This window comes from Paroedura picta, chromosome 5, assembly GCF_049243985.1.
Source record: "Paroedura picta isolate Pp20150507F chromosome 5, Ppicta_v3.0, whole genome shotgun sequence".
NCBI classification, from domain to species: domain Eukaryota; kingdom Metazoa; phylum Chordata; class Lepidosauria; order Squamata; family Gekkonidae; genus Paroedura; species Paroedura picta.
Genome location: NC_135373.1, coordinates 32217543 through 32239013, shown reverse-complemented (window position 1 = coordinate 32239013; position 21471 = coordinate 32217543). Strand labels below are relative to the sequence as shown.

Here is a 21471-nt window from a genome sequence, read left to right as displayed (position 1 = left end):
TTGCATTCTGAGCAATTTGTAAAAGGGAAAAGTACATTTCTATATTCATTAAGTGACTATTCACCTGAAATGACATCCATGGTTGCAAAATGTTTAGTGGAAGTTTTAAAAGTAAGAACTAAGCTCTTCCAGCGTATCTTATTGCAATTGTTCTGCTGTTGGCTATGAACCTCTCTAGCTGTTTGACTTTTTCTCACTTATACCTTCTAATGTTATAGAAAGCCAGTAAAGGCAATGAATGAAAATTTCTCACCTGTGTCTATTTTTAAATATATCCCTCTTGTTTTTATGTTCAACAATGCACCTGCTTGTTGAGTGGCATAAGGAAAAGAAATGCATATAAGGAAGTATAATTTTATACTAGCATGAGGCCTCCATCCATGGTGGGAAAAATTGATGCTAGCAAATTAATGATCCATAACAGTTATTTGCACCAGAAAAGAACCCATAAAAAAGTAACATTATCAGCATCCTAAGAAGAGTTGTACTCTTTCTAAATCCTTTCTAAATCCTTTCTAAATCAGGGCCCTAATGGGTTTCTCACAATTTCGCAGGGCCTGCAAAAGGGAGCTCCTCCGCCAGGCATTTGCTCGAGGCTGACCAACCCAAAAACATCCACTGGTCCCCCCTCAGACACCCCCTTCCATGACCGAACAATCCAACCTACCCAAGGTCTTGTCAATGTTACTCTTCCTATTAAAACATTGTTCTGGTTTACATGTTACGTCACGATTGTTATATTTGTTACAGTGTCCCATGGAATTACCCTGTGACGTTCTATGTAAACAGCCCAGAGCCATATGGAAGGGTGGTATAAAAATTGAAAAATAAATTAATTAATTAAACTCTGCAAGATTAGAACAGTATAACTCTGTTTAGAATGGCACACCAATGCTCATATATAGTCCCCATTATTACATCACATGAGTTTTGCTAAATATTAGACCACTGAAGGAGACCCCAAGAGGGGCTGAAATGGGGTTGGTTTTCTGGGGGTTTTTTTTTGTCATTTATCCATGTGTCACAATGCTTGGGATCTGTGCAATACTGCGTGACGTTTTAAAATTTTATATGTGCAAATGAATTGAAATAGATATCTGCATTTTAATCTTTAATATATTCTGCGGCTGCTCGACCTTTGAGGTTCCTCTCCCGTTTTCTTCACAATGACGGGGGATCCTTTCCCCAGCTGCGAGCGGAGGGAGGGCAGACTCAGTCATCAGGCAAGCCCCCAGCACCCTCTGCTGGAGAAAACCCGGCTCGCCCAATCACTACTATCACCCATTAGATTCTGTTGCCAAGGCAACGATGCGTTCTGCTCTTTATCGTATTAGGAACACTCACTTTGGCGGCGTTGCTCTTCGGCGTCTCGGACTTGGGGGCAGGCTGAAGGATGTAAGAATCATTTGCAGAACTGAGCTCTGAACAGGCTTAGGAAAAGCCACTCACGGCCGCTCCAATTCTAACGGGATTCCCTTCTTGGGTTTTTTTTGTGAGGGAGGGGGCTATAGCAGAAATTCCCACGTATAAGACCCATGTGGATTGTATTATTATTATTATTATTATTATTATTATTATTATTATTATTATTATTATTATTATTATTATCATCATCATCATCATCATCATCATCATCATCATCACCACCACCACTACCAGCACCACCACCACCACCAATAATAATAATAATAATAATAATAATAATAATAATGATGATGATGATGATGATGATGATGATGATCCTGCGTTGAGCAGGTGGTTGGACTAGATGGCCTGTATGGCCCCTTCCAACTCTATGATTCTATGATTCTATGATTCTAATAATAATAATAATAATTTCCTGCCATTCTCAGCGAAGCCAGCTCGTGACGGGTTACAAGATACAAATAAAAATACAAATTCCCCTAAAATTCCCGCTAAAAACACAGCAATTAACAAAAATACAGAAACCAACAACAAACCCGGCGGCAAACCAACCCCCCCACCTACCTCCGCTGGGGACTAGAGGAGAACTGCTGGCCACCACTGCTAAAGTGGTGTATAAAATACCTTCCTTTGGGGGGCCCACAGATCTTCTCTTTGTGCTGGCCTCAACCATAGACCTGGTGGAAGAGCTCCATCTCACAGGCCCTGCAAAAGTATCCGCTTGTGAGTCGGTTCACACGTTCCCCTCAGTCTTTTAGAATCTGAACCAGAAACATATGTGCATTTCCCAATGGATAGAAGAGGGTTGCGTTTTGTACTCCCTGCTCTAGAGCAGGCGTAGTCAACCTGTGGTCCTCCAGATGTGATGGACTACAATTCCCATGAGCCCCTGCCAGCAAACGCCAGAGCAGAAAATGGTAAGGTGACCAGATCTCAACATTGGTAAAGCGGGACACCATAGACCGGGGAGGGGGTGTTCTTGATTAAAAATTTGGTCTATATGGAGCAACAAAAAGTTTTATAGAATGCAACGAAAGCAAAAATAGTATTGTAATATATATTTATTTTTTTAATTTCAACATAAGTACAAATTTGCCAATTTGTCCCCCTTCCAAAAGGGGGGCAATCTGGTCACCTTAGAAAAAGGCCAACAGGAACATCCGAAAAAGAAACCCAAACTAAAAACAAGCAGGAATCCTCCAAACAGAACAACACAAAAGTGTGTGTGAGCTTTAGAGTTCACTACAAAAAGCAGAGAAATCTTAAACAAGAGCCACCAAAAATTTTCTAACATGTCATGTAGTCATAAAAATACCAGGATATATTAATAATACAATTTAAATTAGAAACATCCAATGGTTTTATGCATAGCTACGGATAAAACCAAATCCTATATTCATCGTGATGTCTCAGTGCCACTGACCAAATGAGTTTTGGTGTTGCTGCCTTTATCAACAGGCTGGCATACACGTAAGTACGGCATATAAAAAATGCACAATGAATTTGATAATATATTAGCTCCTTTATGTAGGCAAAACCTTAATAATTGACAATGGACACTGTGTGTTGGCTGCTAAATTCTCAAGCCATGCCTTAAATATTACCTGGTCTGTGGAAAGTATGCTGAGGGTGAAGATATTTCAGGCCTTGATCTTTTTGTCTTTGTGGTCGATTCCGCGCAGGTGGAAAAGACGAGGCCCACGCCCATGTGGCTGCAGGGATAATCCCCGCAGCCACACAATGTTGCCTTGTTTCCGGCCCTGTCCCAGGCATGGTACAGATCAGGCCCTCTGTTGCGCTGCAGGAAGGGAATGTGGAAATATCCATGTTCCCTTTTCACTACAGGGGCCAATGGGGCCTGACCAGGCCAGGTTCCTCCTCCTCCTCCTATGGAAACCTGGAGGGGACAGAAGATGCCCCACAGAAGACGCACCATGGGGCAACCCCCACCCCAATCCCCCATGCAGCAGAACCTTTTCTCCCCGGCTGCGTCCATCAGGATGCAGAAATCCGGGCCAGACCAGGTCACACTAAATGGTCCCCCATGGGGACACAGAAAGTGTTAGAGCATGCAGCTGCTCTATGATGGTGGCCTAGAGTGACGCCGCTGGTGCAGAATCAGACTGTGAAACACAGTGGTTGTCCTTTGTATGAAACAGGATGCTGGACTAGGATGGGCTACTGGTCTGCCTCAGCATATCCTGGGTGGTAAATGCAGCGTCAAAATACCTCATTCGGAGAAGCACAACCAGCGCCTATTGTATTCGGGTATGTCTCATGATGTAGCCGCATGTGGGGTGTGAACTTATGAATGTGTGCTGTATACTGCCCTAAGCCACAAGGGAGGGAAGTATACAAACTAAATGAATTAATGAATGAATGAATTAACAAATGAATGAACAAACCGATGGATGGATGGATGGATGGATGGATGGATGGATGGATGGATGGATGGATGGATGGATGGATGGATGGATGGGGATGGCACAGGAGCTAGGGCCCCTGAACTTGAGTATAATAACATCCCCAGTACAGCCTCGAATCCATCCCCCAATGAGGTAGGCAATCCTTCAAACACATCTACCAGCGAAGATTATCAGCTCCATGGGGAGCAATTCCATCTAATGGCATGAATGTCTACCTCTGATGCCTACCCAAACAGTAAGATCCTCAAGCTGGCTTTATTCTGAGACTCCAACGCTCTCTTGACAACCTCACAGTTCCCATATGGAGCTGACTTGCATCTGTTCAGGCAACCTCTAAGAAACTAGAAAGCCTCTACAGGGTCCAGCAGGATACCAATGTGTACCTTCTCTCACACACACACACATATGCTCATGTACAGACTCCTTCCCCCCACTTCCTCCTCCCCTCTCCCTCCTTCCCTCTTCCTCCCGTGACCTGATCCCTGGTCCCTCCCCCCCTCTCTCTCACACACACAAACAAAGATGCAAACAAAGATTCCCCCCCCTCCCTCTTTATCTCTTACGGCTTCCTCCAGTCTTGCAGGTAACACCTCAGCCTGTGCTGGCATTACAGCCAGTGCCCTGGCCCCTACAGGCCTTGTAGGCAGTGCCTCGGCCTGTGCTAGCGTCATGGCCAGCTCCCAGGCCTCTACCTCAGCCTCAGCCTCCTCCTACACCAGCCGCTTCCCTGTCTCTTCTGGTGCACTCCCTGGGGCAGGACTACAGACGTCATGGCCATACCCATTTCTGTACCAGGGGGCACACCAGAAGATGTGTTCCACATCAAAAACTGAACTCTAGAAAAAAAGATTCTGCTGTCCCAAAAAAGGCTACTTTCTGGAACTTCCATAATGAAACTGAGTTCCCATTAGCATAGGCTGACAGGTAGGCGTCTTCCATTTTGATTCAGGGCCCACCTTTGAGATTCAGCCATCCTCCTGCCCCAAGACAGGAAAAGAACCTCCCAGAATGTTTTTCCCATCCTTGATGAATGTTGTAGGGTAGGATGGTACTGAGTCATAGGGACATCTTGCAATGTTGCAGGGAACCCAGGAACATATTTTCCACCTGTATGCATTTTAAGGTTAGGAAATTCCAGGATATTTGGGTGTGGAACCTAGGGAGGGCAAAGTTTGGGGAGGGGAGGGACATCAGCATAGATGTAACCCTCCGTCATTCGTTCCAGGGGAACAGATGTCTATAATCTGGAGATCAGTTGGAATTCCAGGAGATCGCCAGATTGGCAGCCTCCGGTGGGGTTGCCGCGAACCAAAAGAAGAAGCCACATTTTCATGTTGTGCATTAGACAACCTTTGGCTTGTTCTGCTCCCCCAAGCGGAGGTGTAGCTTGGCAGTACAGACCCTGGAATCTCCCCCTCATTGCCTTGGAGAGACACCTCTCAGCCGTGCCGTGGCCTAAGCCAGTTTTAACAATTCTCTCTGCCTAGCCAGGCCTCCCTTTTAGTAGAAAAATGAAAGACAGCTAATTGGTTGCAGCTGGGCTGGGCACATGGTGTGCGATTCACAAGTCAGCTCCCTTTTCATTATGGAGAGGATGGGTTTGTCTGAGTGGAGCGGTCCAACCACAGCTCTGAATGCGCTCTTTCATGTAGGAAGTGCCTCGGTGTTGCATGGACTTCCTTTTATTGCTGGGGAGGCAAAAGAGAGAGAGAGAGAGAGAGAGAGATGACTAAGGCAGGAAATGCATACGTCCAAATAGGCAGCGAAATGCTGGCTCAGTCCTTGTGCACGGCGTGAATTCATTTAGCCAGCTGTCACGCTGACCTTCAGTACTGCAGAAGGGCTCCCGGGTTTCGGCCACGGAATAGCATCAAATTAAACATCCAATTGAAATTCGGCAGCGTCCGCAAACTAACAAGGAGCGATGGCACAAAGTCCAAACGGAGGAGGGAGAGTTGAATCCTTCGTCTGTCTGCATCCCCTGCCCTGCAAGGCAATAACGTTTTATTTCATCTTTTCTCCAAAGAGTTCAGAAAGAGTTGCCAGTTCTGTGTTGGGAAATTCTCGAGATTTGGGGACGCAGTCTGGGGAAGGTGAGGTTTGGAGTAGGAAGGGACTTCAGTGGGCTATAATGCCATAGAATTCATGTTGCAAACAGAGGACACTGGGAGCACCTTGAAAACCAATAGGACTTCCAGAATATAAGCTTTTGAGAGTCAAAGCTGTCTTCTTTATCTGATGAAGGGAGTTTTGACTCTCATCAGATTGTACCCTGGAAATGTTACGGGTCTTTAAGATGCTCTTGGCTCTTAAATATTTGCTCTTAAATGAAGATATGTTTGACAGCCGTGGATTTACCAAAGCACTTTTATATGCGCTCTCTTTCTCCCGGAAATGAACATCTCTCTCCAGAGACTATTACCCACAATGTGTATGTGGTTTCAGCCTCTCCGTGCTGCCCTGTGCCCTCAGATCATACCCACATCTGCTCACTTATTTGGGAATGCTCTGTACTTTTAAAAATCATCTTCTTCAGGCCTCCCTGGTTCCTTTGAAACAAACATAAAAGACAGCCGGCTAGCAAGCAGCCAGCTTTGCTTGAGGAGACAAAAACCCTCAAACAAACATACATGCAACACACACAAACAGCCCTCCCTGCGATGCATGTGAATCTTCAGCTAACTACACAGTAAGATAATTTGAAGTTTTATTTTTAGGATTTGTCTTCATTGCATTATAACCTAATGACCATACTGTTTTGGTCTCTTATGACTTTTTTTTATACCTTCTGAACAACTGTAATAATAAACTTTGGCTTTGACCTACAAATAGGATTTTGGAAGATTCGGGGCTCTTGCTCAAGGAAAGTATAAAGCAGCCAGTAAAATCACAGGTAGACGCCATCCAGGGTTTTATGTGAGCATTAGTGGTTCAAGAGGAATTTCCAAAGATGGAGAACCTACCACCTCCCAAGGAACAGGCTTCCTTGGGAGGTGGTAGGTTCTCCGTCTTTGGAAATTTTTAAACAGAGGCTGGATAGCCATCTGACAAAGAGGCTGATTCTGTGAAGGTTCAAGGGGGTGTGATAGGGTTGTGAGTGATAGGGTTGTGAGTGTCCTGCATAGTGCAGGGGGTTGGACTAGATGACCCAGGTGGTCCCTTCCAACTCTATGATTCTATGATTCTATACTTCTATGAAGAGGAATTCTCATGACATTTCCAACACTGCCTAAAATATACTGGAAGATTCTCCTGGAGCTCCCTGGTATACCATGGAGCCTGTTTGAGGCGGGGATGGAGAGGCCGTCTAGGGGCGATCTCATCTATGGCTACCAACAGGTGGGACTGCCCGTCCTTCACCAGCACCTTTACGCATATTCTACCTTTCCCCCCAAAGTGGTTTATGCCATTCTTCTCTCCTCCATTTTAATAACAAAGCACCCTCATGGGGTAGGTTGAGAGGATGTGACTGGCTCAGGGTCATCCAGTGAGTTTCTATGATAGAGCGAGGATTTGAACCTAAATCTCCTAGGTCCTAGTTTGAGACTCTGACCACAGCACCACACTGGGCTGTAGAGGCAATTCATCACCCACATGATAGTTCACCCTGCATTTTCCTTGCTTCAACCTCTTTCCACCACAGGCACAGACATTATACCATTGGAAGGATTTTCTAGGCTCTGGGTGTATTTTAAAAAATTGGCAGTCACTGAGTTGCTAGAAAGCACTAATTTTATAATAATCTATTGCCATAGTCCAGTCACTTTTTAAAATTCCCAGTTTTTATTTAAAAAAAAAAAGACTCGCCATTTTCATTGCAAAGATATAAGGGGAAGACATGTAGGTTCTTTGATGGCAATGTTTCCAAAACAATCTTGAATCTTGAGTGCTGTTCAGCTTTGCCTTCCTGAAATCCCTCTTTGGTCTGCATCTGATGAAGCTTTTCATTCCAGCATCTTGCAGTTTGCTCCAGCCCATATATGCTCTTTTGTAATTTACATAGTAGGTGTTTATTTTTTGACGGCTCAAATCCTGGTGGTTGTTCCATATAGATATCCTCTTCTCCATGCTGGAAAGTGATCTTCAGATTTTTTACATCCATTTTTCTTGCTGCTGCTATAATTAGGAGCATGCACATGGAGGAAAGGGAAGATGAATGTAAGCCGCTTTGAGACTCCTTTGGGTAGAGAAAAGCAGCATATAAGAACCAATTCTTCTTCTTCAGTAATATCAGGGCCCTCTCAGCCTCACCCACCTCACAGGGCGTCTGTTGTGGGGAGAGGAAAGTGAAGGCAATTGTAAGCCGCCTTGAGACTTCTTCGGGTAGAGAAAAGCGGCATATTAGAACCAACTCTTCTTCTTCAGTAATATCAGGGCTCTTCAGCCTCTCCTCCCTCACAGGGTGTCTGTTGTGGAGAGAGGAAAGGGAAGGCGATTGTAAGCAGCTCTGAGACTCCTTCGGGTAGAGAAAAGTGGCATATAAGAACCAATTCTTCTTCTTCTACAGGTGCAAAGGCCCCATCACCATCTCCATATTTTTGCATATGCCCTCTTGCAACTAGTCTGGCTTTAAACCTCTGTACTTCTCCTTCCATTCATATTTGGTTTTCAAAACTCAGAACACCTGCTGGTCCCCCCAGATGCCCGCCCGCCCATGACTCTCCCAATGTTACTGTTAATTGTTATTTAAATTATAAATGTGGTTTTGTAATCTTTTGAGACTTTATTGAAAGTTGTTTTGATGTCATAGTCTGTATAATGTTCCATGTAAGTTATATAATGTTCACTGTTAACCACCCAGAGCTGCAAAGAAATGGGTGGTATAGAAATCTAAATAGATAGATAGATAGATAGATAGATAGATAGATAGATAGATAGATAGATAGATAGATAGATAGATAGATAGATAGATAGATAGATAGATAGATAGATAGATAGATAGATAGATAGATAGATAGATAGATTTGCATTCTACTGTCCTTTTGCCTAGTGGCAGGTACTGATCAGACACACATAAGTTTCCCCACCAGAGCAGAAAACCTGGGACCATTCCAGGGCCCATTCTGCACACATAGGATAATGCTCTTTCAATGTGCTTTGGCAGCTGGATTTACCTGTGCAGAACAGGAAAATCCACTTCTAAAGTGCATTGAGAGTGCATTATCTATTATTTCAGGAAAACATGGGATGGAAGATTTTTCTCCAAGCACCATAGCCCATCCCCAACACACACACGCGATAATCTAAGTTTCAGCGAGGAATGCCCAGGAGGCTTGCCAGCATCCAGGTGGATCCTGGAGGTCTCCTGGAACTGGTCTCCAGGCAACAGAGTTCAGTTCCCCTGGAGAAAACAGTTGCACATGGACTCTATGGCATTACACTACAGGATGGATTAATACTCTGCAGGAGGAAGGTCCCAAATTCAGTCTTTGGCATCTCCAGCAGGTTTAGAGATGACCCCTGCCTGAGACTGTATGTGTGAAGCAGGTATGTGTGAATGACCCAGCAGGGTTTTCAAGACAAGAGATATTGAGATATTTTTTGCCACTGCCTGCCTCTGTGTTGTGGCCCTGGACTTCCTTAGTGGTCTCTCACTCAACCAGGGCCAATCATGCTTAGCTTCCCAGCTCTTATGAGATAAGGCTAATCTTGGCTCTCTGAGATCTTAGAATCATAGAGTTGGAAGGGGCCTCCTGGGTCATCTAGTCGAACCCCCTGCACTATGCAGGACGCTTACAACTCGATCGCTCATCCACTGTAACCTGCCACCTCCTTGAACTTTCACAGAATCAGCTTCTCTGTCAGATGGCTATCCAGCCTCTGTTTAACAATGTCCAAAGATGGAGAACCTGCCACTTCCCAAGGAAGCCTGTTCCACTGAGAAACCGCTCTAACTGTCAGGAACTTCTTCCGGATGTTTAGACGGAGTTTCTTTTGCATTAATTTCATCCCATAGGTTCCGGTCTGCCCCTGCAGGGCAAGAGTAAGGTGACCAGATTTTCCCACTTTTGGAGGGACATCTATGGACACCTGGCAAATTGTACTTATGTTGAAATGTAAATATATATATTACAATACTATTTTTGCATTCCATGCATTCTATGAAAACTTTTGTTGCTCCATATAGACCAAATTTTAAATCAAGAACCCCCCCCCCCCCGGTCAATGGTGTCCCGCTTTACCAGTGTTAAAATCTGGTCACCTTAGGCAAGAGAAAACAACTCTGCTCCATCCTCTACATCAGTGGTCCCCAACCTTTTTGAGGCTGGGGACCGGCGGCAGCAGGGAGGGCGATTGTCCGACCGCACATGCCGCGCATGCACGGCCGCGCAAGCGCATTGCGCATGCGCAATGTGCGTGCGCAGCCCTGCTTCCCTCTCCCCCCCCACAGTAAGAAGCTTCCTGGGCCGCTAGCTTGCGGTCTGGAAAGTTTTTTACTGCGGGGGGGTCGGGGAGAGGGAGCCGCGGCCCGGTTGTTGGGAACCACTACTCTACATGGCATCCTTTTAAATACTTGAAGATGGCTATCAGATCCCTTCTTAGTCGTCTCCTCTCCACACTAAGCAGACCAAGCTTGGGTCTGTATATATTTTAAAAATTCAATATAGGTGTGGTTTCTTTTCGTTCCAAAGGAAAATGTTGAAGGTAGTGAAGCACTTTAAAAAGAAAGAGAGATCAGCTCTAAGGAAAGCTAATTAGAACAGAAGAATTATTAGTAGGCATGCCTCACAGTGGAAATGATCCTTGAGATTTGGGCAGGCTTATTCCAGAGTTATTTCTTGCATTTTGATGATAGGAGCTCTGCTCCAGCGACTCTATAACTTATCCCAGAATTCATTCCGTGCGAAAAGGAGGCCTTTGATCGAAAAAACCGAACTGTATTTCTCAAAACAAGAATCTCTGCAGAGAGCCATTAACCATATAAAAGCAAATGTACACAATTTTCAGGGGGACCGAAATTAGAGCCCAATGCTCAAGTCTCTGAGGAGATCAGAGCTACTCTAATTAACAACAAAGAATCAAAGCAGAAGGACCACATCAAAATATGACTTGAAGAAGATAGAACATCTCCCTTTATCTGCTGTTCCTGAATGCCGATAGCGTGAGCTGGAGCACAGACAGACAGGTCAAAAATGACAGAACAAAGCCCCTCTGTCCTGAACTCCATTTCTGACACATGACATGGGAAACCTAGCCTCAGATTTCCCCCCATTTGTGGTTTTACTTAAAAGCAGCTGGGTAGGAGGGGGACTCTTATTTTGATCCTCTCCCCCAGAAAATGCTTTTGCTGCCAATGGGGCCTTGAAATTGGGAGCAAAACAACTTTGAAAAAGTGAGTTGCTGAGGCCAAACGGATGGCGATGGGAACGTGTCTGCTTTCCCTGCTCCCTGCTTTGCACAACCGGACTGAGCCAGTCTCCTGTCTGAACTGGCTTGAAAGGGGAACTTTCCGGTTTCATTGGACACACTCGTTCTGAAGGATTTGGGGCGGGTTGCTCTTCTCATTAGTAAAGCTGGTTTGTGTCAGCTGTGTTAGCAGAAAAAATAAGGCCACTCACAGACAAGGTGAGGGCTTTTATGTAGTTGAGGAACTTCCCTCATATGCTGTAAAGTAGTGGTTCTCAAGCTGGGGGTCCGGGACCCTTTGGGGGTCGAACGAACCTTTCACAAGCAGCTTGGAGGGGGGGGTTTGCCATCCACACAAGCGTTTGTCTGTCTGGAGCAGCAGAAAAGAGCGAGATCGGCATGGTGGGACAAGAGACAGAACTGAACTGAGAAACCCCAGGGGGAAAAAAACAATTTATATACAATTATGAACAATGGATCTTCACGCCATTGGGTCAGTTTCGGTTTAATTTCTGTGAAAGAACACGTGCATCATTTTATGGTTGGGGGGTCACCACAACATGAGGAACGGTATTAAAGGGCCGCGGCATTAGGAAGGTTGAGAACCACTGTTGTAAAGTGTCAATTAACCAAGAGGGGGGGGGGGAAAGGAAAAGAACAGGACCCAGCCTAATGTGGACTGAGCATGCTCCAGGAGTCACAGAACATTGAAACCTGTTGGGGGGGGGGGTCACCGAGTTGGCGAAGGGGGGCAGTGCAGAGAAGGCCCAAAGGCATCCTACCACCTTGCTGTCCCTTATTCCATCCCAGTTCAACAGAGAGAAAACTCAGAAGTCTAGAAGGAGCATTTTACTTATTGGGCATTAAAAAGAAACACAGCAAAAAAACCAAAAATAGATAAGCTAGTTCAAAGCCTCCCTGTTTCATCCAGGCTGCCGTGTGTGCCTGTAAAGTGCCATCGAGCTGCAGCTCGTACAGCTCTTGTTTTCAGCACAAAACAGATGTGCTTTGCCATTGCCTTCTTGTGATTCTGGACTGCTTTCGTGGTCTCCCACCCAAGCACTAACCAGGGCCTACCCCGTTTTTGCTTCTGGGTTCTGATGAGATGGACCAGGGGTAGTCAAACTGCGGCCCTCCAGATGTCCATGGACTACAATTCCCAGGAGCCTCCTGCCAGCGAATGCTGGCAGGGGGCTCCTGGGAATTGTAGTCCATGGACATCTGGAGGGCCGCAGTTTGACTACCCCTGAGATGGACAATCCAAATCAGGGCTCACAACAGCTATTGGAAGACCAGGCGTGGATATTCCAGAAGCCAGTTAACAGCAAGCTCCCCTTCAAGCCACTTAAGGAGGCCTCTCTTGCCCTTTTGACACCCTGCAAATCGAGTGTCCTAACTGCATAGTGCAGGGGGTTGGACTAGATGACCCATGAGGTCCCTTCCAACTCTATTATTCTATGGTTCTATGAAGGCCCGGGTTGGCTTAGTGGTCAGGCTGCCCTGAAAGCACAGTTACCAGAACTGGCCTGCTCAGACCCCCTGAAATTTATAACATCCTGTAGGGAAGATAAGAGGAAGCTTCCAAACTATTTATTCCTATCACTACCGCCACAGTTCCTTGCAGCCCTCAAGCTTAGGTTTGCTAACACAAGGTTGGGAAATTCCTGGATGTTTTGGGGCGGAGTTGGGCTAGGGCAGGGTTTGAGGAAGAGAGTCCTCAGTGGAATATTTTGACATCGAGTCCATGCTCCAAAGCAGCCATTTTCTCCCAGATAACTGATCTCTATGCTCTGGAGATCATTTAGGGTTGCCAGTCTCCTGGTGGTGGCTGGAGATCTCCCACTAGCATGACTGGCCTGAGGTTACAGAGATCACTTCCCCTGGCGAATATGGCTGCTTTGGAAGGTCAGCTCTTTGGCATCATATCCTGCTGAGTCCCTCTCCTTTCCAAACTCTACGCTCCACAGGCTGCGCCCAAAATCTCCAGCCGTTTCCCAATGCAGCACTGGTAATCTTAACAATGACTGGGAAAGTCAGAAAGCCACCGGGAGAACAGGGTCTAGGGCAGGGGTGACCAAGCTTTGGGTCCCTAGATATCCATGGAGTACAGTTCCCATGTGCCCTGCCAACACTTGCAGCCAGGGGCTCATGGGAATTGTAGTCCATGGACATGTGGAAAGCCACATTTCGTCCACCCCTGGTCCAGGGGAATCCACACTGAAGTTGGAGAAAGACAGTAGAGGATCATTGCACCAGGAGAATGTGTCTTCAAATATTTGCCTGTACACAACCTTTCCTGGGAATCTTTCCCTGTGGAACACAGAGAGACTTGATTTGGGAATGGATGTATATAGGATCGGGCCAGTGTGGTGTAGTAAAGAGTGTCAGACCCTGGTTCTACTCCCCACTCACGTCATGGAAACTCACTGGGTGACCTTGGGCCCATTACACAGTCGAACCCACCTCACAGGGTTGTTGTGAAGATAAATTGGAGGATGTCGTAACTTGCTTTGGGTCCCCATTAGGGGAGAAAGGCAAGGTGTGAGTGAAATAAATAAATATAATAAGCAATCCCCAATCCATCTTGCTTTCAGAACCGGGGAGGGGGGGGGAGTGTGTGTGACTCCATATGTTTCTTTCTGCGTTTTCACAACACAGGGACAAATGTAGAAAATTAACACTTGTCTGGAAAGTGAGAGAAAAGAGCTGTATGAGGGACATCTGTGGCTTGTCATTTTAAAGGGTTTTCTCTCTTTCTCTGCTGCAGACTTGCTTGTTCCCAGGAGGGCAGGAAAGCAATTTTTCTCCATAGGGAATAGTAGCAGGGAAGTGTGAATTCCTTTTGAAAGGAAGAAATAGGGCAACTGGAAGAGATGGAACAAATTTATCATTTCCTCTTGCCCACCAAGTCTCTTAATTTTGCCTCCCCCTCTCCCCAGAGACACACACACCACCCCTCCATCCTCTCTTGCAGGATGAGAAACCATATTTGGGATGAGAAACTTTAAGATGAGAAACCATATTTAAATATTTGCATAGTAATATTTCTGATCGCAAATCCCTTGGGATAGGCAAGCTGCAGACTGCAATAGCCAAAGACTCTCCTGTGCTTCGCAGACATATAAACAAAATAATTTGTTCCCTGATGCCAGGAAGAGCTTGGAGACCCCTTGAAAAAAATGTAAACGCCATGTACACCTTTCTGCGAATTATGAACAATTAACACCAAAGTCAGTCCCAAAAGCACAGAGACATGCACCAAGAGAGCACCAGCACGAGACAGACACACCTGAGCCCCCACAGTTAACTAAGTGGTGTGCAGAAGAAGAAGAGTTGGTTCTTATATGCTGCTTTTCTCTACCAGAAGTAGTCTCAAAGTGTCTTACAATCGCCTTCCCTTTCCTCTCCCCACAAGAGACACCCTGTGAGCGAGGTGGGGCTGAGAGAGCCCTGATATTACTGAAGAAAAAGAGTTGGTTCTTATATGCCGCTTTTCTCTACCCGAAGGAGTCTCAAAGCATCTTACATTTGCCTTCCCTTTCCTCGCCCCACAACAGACACCCTGTGAGGTGGGTAAAGCTTAGAGAGCCCTGATATCACTGCTCAATCAGCACAGCTTCATCACTGTGGTGGCGAGCCCAAGGTCACCCAGCTGGTTGTGTGTGGGGGAGCACAGGATCAAACCCGGCTCACCAGATTAGAAGTCTGCACTCCTACTATACCATGCTGGCCTAACCACTATACCACACACGTGACTCAGTTTGAAAAACATGTGGCTGGTGAGGCCACAGTGATCTAGTAATTACATCAAAGTTCCCCTGTGTGATACTTGTGGGCATGAGCATCACTTGGATACCAAGAAATGGTCACTCCTTTTTTCTTTTCATTAGCCTAGGCTTTGAAAACTTGCCCAATTTTCTTGGTATCCACTCTAACCCGAATGTTACAGCAGATCTTCTAGTGTAAGATTCACAAGCATGCTTCATCTTTTTAAAGCTAATTTTACCTACAGGGGAAAATGTGGCATTGGTCAATATACATGCGCCCAACCCCAGAAAAGATTCCTTTTTCATCGCAATGCAAATCTAGTGGAGAATGAGGAAATAATGATAGGAGATTTCAATGCCATCCCAGATCCACAAATAGAGAAATCAGATAATATAAGAGGTGCCAAAATGCCAAGGAAGGCCCTGCAAATCATGAAAGATCATGAAATGGTGGACCTTTGGAGGGAAAGAAATCCTACTTTTTTCTCTGAATGGCATAAGGCATATTCCAAAATAGATCAGCGCTGGGTCTCTAAGAGCTTGTTACCAGGTATGATGAACGCTGAGATATTACTATTCATATGTGCTGACCATGCACCTCTGCTAGAAGAAATAAGATATGAGAGGAAAGGAATAAGAAGATGGTGAATGAATGTATTCCTATTGGATAATAGTTCAACAATAGAAAAATATGAAGCGGACTAAAATAATTTTTTCAAATTAACAACACAACTGATATGAAACCTGCAATAATATGGGAAGCAACCTAAGCCTTCATAAGAGGCATGCTAGTTAGCTATAACTCGTATCTGAAAAAGAAAAAGACAGAAGAATTGCAGAATATCTTGAATCAGCTTCGGACCCTAAAAGCCAGTTATCAGAATAACCCATTCAAAGCCTTACTGAGATCAATTACAGAATTAAGAATGAAAAGAGACATCTTGGGGACAGAGGAAATGAGGAAAAAGCTCCAAGTCCTATGCCAACAAAAATTCAAGCGGGCAGAGAAACCAGGGAAGTGGTTAGCATCAAGACTAAGGGAAGAATTCAGGAAGGAAACTATTCCCTTAATAAGAGTTGAGGACAAAGAATATTATAGTGAAGAAAAAATACAATATTTTGTAAACTTTTAAAAGCTTTATGAGTCACCAGACCCCAAAGCGGTGAACCCAGACAGATTTCTTCAAAATCTACCCCTGGAAAAGTTCACAGCCAATCACTAAAAATATTGAACCAGAGGATTACCACTCAAGAAATCTCAGAGGCGATATCATCCTTAAAAATGGGGAATGAGCCAGGCCCAGATGATCTCTCAGCAGTCTACTATTTAAAAAATGATGCATGTTGTAACACCATCACTACAAAGAATAATGAATGAAATAGATCCTTCCCCAGTACTGGGGAACAATCCTATATCACCCTGCTTCTAAAAGAAGGGCTGGATATGCTGAACCCATAGTCATAGACTGATTTCACTGCTAAATGTTGATTATAAGACTTAGGATGTGATCCAGGAGGACCAAACGTGTTTCATGCCACAAAGATACATGAAAGACAACATCTGCTTTGTGCTAAATGCTATTAATTTAATAAAAGCTAAAAAATAAAGAAGCAGCTCTAATTTTCCTGGATGGAGAAAAAGCTTTTGACAATGTCAGGTGGGATTTCATATATCACATTCTTCAATGGATGTACTGCGGCAACAACTTCACAAAATGGATACAGCTGATATACTCCAAGCAAGAAGCTAAAATTCTAGTCAATGGGATGGCAATGAAAGAATCAATTCAAATAAATAAAGGATCAAGACAAGGATTTCCATTGTCCCTGCTTCTATATAACAACGCTTGAAGTGCTGGCAAATAAAATAAGAGCTGAGTGAAAAATTGCAGACTTAAAACTAGAGAATCAATTATATAAAATAAGGAGCTATGCAGATGATGTTGTTCTGACCGTCAAAAAACTGGAAATGTCAATTCCCAAACTTATGGATAGCATTGCAGACTTTGGAAAGGTCTCGGATATAAAATCAACAAAATCAAAACCAAGATTTGTCTTTATTCAAATGATGATATGAAGGCAAAAGAATTAAAATCCTCAACAGGCTGTGTAGTCAACCCTGACAAAATCAAATACCAGGGCCAGGGCCTTTTCAGTTCTGGCCCCTACCTGGTGGAATGAGCTCCCGGAAGAGCTACGGGCCCTGTGGCAGCTTTCGGCGTTCCGCAGGGCCTGCAAGATGGAGCTCTTCCTCCAGGTCCATGGTTGAGGCCGGCGTGCTAAGGAAGATCTGACCCCCCTTCTGGGCCATCTTGCTGGAGGCTTAAGATATTTCCCTATGTCTACCCCCGGAGGTGATAGTAGGGGGTGCTTTTAGTCGGCTTTCTTCGTCGTGGTATATCTTGGACTTTTGTTGATTATGTGATACTTTTTATAATTTTTAGGGGTAATTTTATTGGGGATTTTATGTATCTATATTTTGTAATATAGATATTTTATGTATCTATATTTTGCCTTTTGGGAGTGGCGGTCTAGAAATCTAAACAATGACAATGACAATGACAATGACAATGACAATGACAATGACAATGACAATTTACCTGGATAAAAACCTAGACAGGCTAATGCAAAATAACTACAGTAAGATATGGTCTTAGATAAAACTCGTTCTTGAAATGTGGACTAAACAACAATGTTTATGGTCAGCCAGGATGGCAATAATAAATATGATGGTTCTCCCTAAAATGAACTTTCTTTTTCAGATTCTCCCTTTAGATATCAAAGAGCAAATACTACAGAAGTAGCAAAGAGAAATTAACAGATTTACATTGAATTATAAAAGACCTAGAATTGTGTTTAAGATTGCAAGACAAGAAAACAAGAGGGGTACTGGGAGTTCCTAATTTGAAATGGTATTATTATGCAGCAGTACTCACCTTGGTGGCAGACTGAATTAGCAATCCATCGAAGAGATATTTGGAGTTTGAAAGAGGCTTTCACAACTTGCTCTGGCCTCAAGGTAGGGGAAGAGCTCCAAAGGACACACATCTTGTAAGGAACCCACTAGTTAAAACCTAGAGAAGATACCAAGAAAGAATCAGCCTGGGAACATCCCCACTTAAATCACCTATAGAGGCATTTATGGATCAGGCACAAACACGCAGAATTGACATGTTGAGATATCAAGATCTGGTAACTCCAGAAGGGGATCTTAAAGACTATGCCCAATTAGCCAAAGAAAATAGAAATATAGATTGGCTAATGCACAGGCAGTTAGTCTCAAGACAAAAGGAAGAAATAGCACAACAAGGCAAAAAACTACAATCCCCCACAGAATACAAAAATCAAATTAAAATCAAAAAGCCACACCTCCTAACCCGAATATACAAATGGCTATTAAAGATGGACACAGAAGAAGAGCAAGTGAAAAAATGCATGATTAAGTGGATTCAAAATTTCGGACATGCAATCCAATATGAAGAATAGGAACAAATGTGGTCTAAAACTCTAAATTAACAAAATCCCAACAACTAAGAGAAGGCTGGTATAAAATGTTTTACAGGTGGTACATCACTCCAAAAAACATAAGGAAAATTTCTCAAAAACAGATGGTAAATGTTGGAGATACCAAAAATCCTTTTACCACATGTGGTGGAACTGTGGAGTCATACAAAAATTCTGGATTAAAGTTCGCTCTGAGATGCAGAGCATAATGGAATGCAAGTTTCCATTACATGCCAAATTTATGTTATTGAGCTTCGTGCCTGCAAGCTTGCCAAAACAACTAAGAGAACTCTTTTTCTATGCAACAACAGCAGCACGGCTAGTAGTAGCATGAAGATGGAAACAAGCGTTGATGCGTGAAACAGAAGTTTGGATGAGCAAACTAGAAGATCTTGTTTCAACAGCCAAATTAACAAGCTTACTCCACAGGGAATCCCCGGAAGGTTTTTGGCAATGATGGGAGCGTCTACTGGACAGTAAGGGAAAATAATCAAATTTATGACAGGCAGTAGAACAAGCAACAAACGGTAAAAAAGAGGCATCAAGGTTAAAATGAGACTGCTCAGTAATAATACTTATTTTCCTTCTCCTTTTGTCTTCGTAAATCTTTATTCTTAAATCTTTACTCAGGAACATCTCCTTTGTTATGTGGATATTACAATTCATTTATTAAACCCGTTTTTTTTTTCTCCTTTTCATTTACAGAAGCAGCACTGCAGAAGCATAAGTCAACATGACTTCACGAACAAATCAAATCTGGCTTGTTGTCTCTCTTTTCCTTTCTCTTCTAAATCAATGGGGTCCAGTACTGGTGCCAAATATAGAATAGAAAAGCTGCCAGAAACAGCAAGGATGACAATAACCTTAGGACCACAAGCGTCGAACAAGAAATTCCTGAAAATCGTTCTCAAAGAAGGAAAGATATAAAAATGAAAAGGAGTTTGAAGGATATTTACAGACACATAACAAAAAAAAAAAGAAAGAAACATTAGGCCCTGACATGAACTCAGTTGGTTAAAATTATTAAATGGTGGGGATATATGATCTGAAATTAATTGGATCGAGGACTATAAGAGATGTATTTTACTTAAATGTATCTCAAGTATTTCTAATTTGTATAATCATTAAGACAATAAAAACAATATTTTAAAAAAGGATGGGGGTGGTGTATGTCAGGGAGAGGGAGTTTGGACAGCTTGTTACAAGACATCTTTTCTAATATAGTATAGTATAGTATTCAATCTGGCTTGAATTCTTCTTTTCTTCCTTTTATTCTTAGCTGGGATAGATCAGCACTATTCAAGATCTGTAGGTCAAAAGCTGGGAGTACAGAAGGTGGGATTTATGCAGAGGACCTCAACTGATGAGAAACAGCACAGGTTCAATGCCTGGTCTTAATATTAAACTCACGTGACACAAGCAGTCCAGAGGTCTCCCCATGAGCAATCATCTTCCATTGGGTGATGCTGTCTCGTCTTGCTTCCCACAGTGCTCTGCTCTCTATTCCAGCAGTAAGTAATGGCTACATTGCATCTACGGCTGAACAAAAGCAGCATGCTCAAGTGTTGGGGGTTAAGGAGTAGGACAAATGCTCCCCACAAGGCATTTGTTTAGAGCAGAGGTAATCATGGGAATCATGGGAATTGTAGTCCCTGGACATTTGGAGGACCGCAGTTTGACTACCCCTGGTTTAGAGGATCACTGCTTGCATTGAAGGATTTCATTAAAGGGTTTCCTGCTGAATCAGCAAAAGAATGGAAGGGTTTAGCTTCATTCAAAAGTACCTCTCTTGCGCTGAAAACAGCTTGGGTTATTTGGCTTTGAGAGAAATGCTCTTTGACGGCACATTTCAAAGCGAATCATTATTTTATCTGTATCTGATGATGAAGTGTGCATGCACATGAAAGCTTCTACCTTGAATAAAATTTTGTTGGTCTTAAAGTTTCTTTGACCTAGCTTGTTCTGCCATATGGCTCTGTGTTGAAGGATGCAAGGTGATTCTAAGCATGTTTGCCTGTACGTTCAGTGGTGCCTACAGCCAAATTGGCCTGGGTAGGGTCTTGAAGACATAAGTGGATTGACCTTACAAAAACGTAAATAAATGACTGCAGACAGAGCTGGATGGAAGGCCCTTGTTCATAAAACATGGTGATGAGTCAGAAATGACTTGATGGGACCTAACAGAGCCTCTTGTGGCGCAGAGTGGTAAGGCAGCAGACATGCAGTCTGAAAGCTCTGCCCATGAGGCTGGGAGTTCGATCCCAGCAGCCGGCTCAAGGTTGACTCAGCCTTCCATCCTTCCGAGGTCAGTAAAATGAGTACCCAGCTTGCTGGGGGGTAAACAGTATTGATTGGGGAAGGCACTGGCAAACCACCCCGTATTGAGTCTGCCATGAAAACACTAGAGGGCGTCACCCCAAGGGTCAGACATGACTCGGTGCTTGCACAGGGGATACCTTTACCTTTACCTTTTTCACAGCAACAACTAACAAGGCCCCTGCTTTGGCCCTGGTGCCACAGGCCCCCAAATCCTTAAACCGGGCCTGAAAACAGCACCAGAATTTAGGAACAGGGAAAACAAAAGTCTTTTACCAATTGGTGCCACAATGTGCCAAATGTGTAGCTTGAACGCTCAGGGGCAGTCTTAGAGATGCTTCCTTCACAGTGGTTGGATAATGCAGTTCTAATGCACTTTCAGTACAATTAGAAAATGTTCACAGATGGATTTTCCTGGCTGAAATAAGCAACACCTCCATAATCAAAACGTTGACAAAAGCTGCTATGGAAACTTGCAAGACGAGTCCCACAATCCTGCTGCATACAAGCTCATGAATTAGGAAAGAAATTGTTGTATTTATTTTAATGGATCTTGTCATGCCAAAGGGCTTGCAGCAACCCTGGCAAAGTACGTCTATCCGCCTGCCATGCTTAGGTGCTGATAGGAGATGGGCCGGCCAGAGAAAGTTTAGTCTATATTGCAACAGTCTTCAACTTTTTCACTG

At 43.9% G+C, this 21471-nt stretch overlaps 1 long non-coding RNA gene across 1 annotated transcript; it reads left to right on the top strand.

Annotated features, from left to right (window-relative positions):
* Nucleotides 1-1321: 1321 nt before the first annotated feature.
* LOC143839020 (uncharacterized) lies at nucleotides 1322-19837 on the top strand. Its single transcript, XR_013231525.1, has 3 exons — nucleotides 1322-1395; nucleotides 3585-3693; nucleotides 19175-19837. It is a non-coding gene; the product is annotated as an uncharacterized LOC143839020 (long non-coding RNA).
* Nucleotides 19838-21471: the final 1634 nt, after the last annotated feature.